Below are 2,406 nucleotides of genomic sequence, written 5' to 3' on the forward strand. Positions count from 1 at the left end.
AAAAAAAAAAAGATGTTTAAAAAAAAAAAAGAATGATTGGGTAAACCAGGGAATTAAAGATGAGCGTAAGCAATTTATGGAAACCAATGAGAACAAAAACACATTGGTCCAAAACCTATGGGACACTGCAAAGTCAGTCCTAGGGGGAAAATACATAGCCATCCAAGCCTCACTCAAAGGATAGAAAAATCTAAAATGCAGTCTTTATATTCTCACCTCAAGAAGCAGGAGATGGAACCGAAGAACAGGCCTAACCCATGTACGAGAAGGCAGTTGATCAAGATTAGAGCAGAGATCAATGAATTAGAAACCAGGAGCACAGCAGAACAGATCAACAAAACTAGAAGCTGTTTCTTTGAAAGAATAAATAAGATTGATTAGCCACTGCCATATGGAAGGAACCAAGATGCCCCTCAACAGATGACTGGATTAAGAAGTTGTGGTCCATATATACAATGGAATATTACTCAGCTATCAGAAAGAACGATTACCCAACATTTGCTGCAACATGGACGGCACTGGAGGAGATAATGCTAAGTGAAATAAGTCAAGCAGAGAAAGACAATTATTGTATGATTTCTCTCATCTATGGAACATAAGAACTAGGAAGATCAGTAGGGGAAGAAAGGGATAAAGAAAGGGGGGTAATCAGAAGGGGGAGTGAAGCATGAGAGACTATGGACTCTGAGAAACAAACTTAGGGCTTCAGAGGGGAGGGGTGGGGGACTGGGATAGGCTGGTGATGGGTAGTAAGGAGGGCACGTATTGCATGGTGCACTGGGTGTTATACGCAACTAATGAATCATCGAACTTTACATCAGAAACCAGGGATGTACTGTATGGTAACTAACATAATACAATAAAAAAAAACATTAAAAAAGAAAAGATTGATTAGCCACTAGCCAGACTTATTCAGAAGAATAGAGAAAGGACCCAAATTAGTAAAATTATGGATGAAAAGGGAGAGATCACGACCAACACCAATGAAATAGGAAAGATCATTAGAAACTTTTATCAACAGCTTTATGCCAATAAATTAAACAACCTGGAAGAAATGGATGCCTTCCTGGAAACCTACAAACTACCAAGACTGAAACAGGAAGAAATTGATTATTTAAACAGACCGATTAATTATGAAGAGATTGAAGCAGTGATCAAAAACCTCCCCAAGAACAAGAGTCCAGGGCCTGACGGATTCCCCGGGGAATTCTACCAAACATTCAAAGAAGAAATAATACCTATTCTCCTGAAGCTGTTTCAAAAAATAGAAACAGAAGGAAAACTACAAAACTCATTCTATGAGGCCAGTAATACCTTGATCCCAAAGCCAGGCAAAGACCCCATCAAAAAGGAGAATTACAGACCGTTATCCCTGATGAATATGGACGCCAAAATTCTCAACAAGATCCCAGCTAATAGGATCCAACAGTACATTAAAAGGATTATCCATCACGACCAAGTGGGATTCATCCCTGGCATGCAAGTGTGGTTCAATATTTGCAAATCAATCAGTGTGATAGATCACATTAATAAGAGAAGGGACAAGAACCATATGAAATTCTCAACTGATGCAAAAAAGCATTTGACAAAATACAGCATCCTTTCCTGATTAAAACCTTTCAGAGTGTAGTGATAGAAGGTACATTCCTCAATTTCATAAAAACCATCTATGAAAAGCCTATGGTAAATATCATTCTTAATGGGGAAAAGCTGAAAGCCTTTCCCTTAAGATCAGGAACTGACAAGGATGCGCACTCTCGCCATTATTGTTCAACATAGTACTAGAAGTCCTTGCAACAGCAATCAGACAACAAAAAAGAATAAAAGGTATTCAACTCGGCAAAGAAGAAGTCAAACTCTCTCTCTTCGCAGATGACATGATACTTTATATGGAAAACCCAAAAGACTCCACCCCCAAATTACTAGAACTCAAAGAACAATTCAGCAATGTGGCAGGATACAAAATCAATGCCCAGAAATCATTTGCATTTCTATACACAAACAATGAGACTGAAGAAAGAGAAATCAGGGAATCCATTCCATTTACAATAGCACCAAAAATCATAAAATATCTCAGAATAAACTTAACCAGTGAGGTAAAGGATCTATACTCTAGAATCTACAGAACACTGATGAAAGACATTGAAGAAGACACCAAAAGATGGAAAAACATTCCATGCTCATGGATCGGAAGAATAAACAAAGTTAAAATGTCCATGCTACCCAGAGCAATCTACACTCAATGCCGTCCCGATCAAAATACCAATGACATTTTTCAAAGAACTGGAACAAACAATCCTAAAATTTGTGTGGAACCAGAAATGACCCCAAATCACCAAGGGAATGTTGAAAAACAATAACGAAGCTGGGGACATCACATTGCCTGCTTTCAAGCTATACTACAAA

Source organism: Ursus maritimus, unplaced genomic scaffold (genome assembly GCF_017311325.1).
Source record: "Ursus maritimus isolate PB19 unplaced genomic scaffold, ASM1731132v1 scaffold_6, whole genome shotgun sequence".
NCBI classification, from domain to species: Eukaryota; Metazoa; Chordata; class Mammalia; order Carnivora; family Ursidae; genus Ursus; species Ursus maritimus.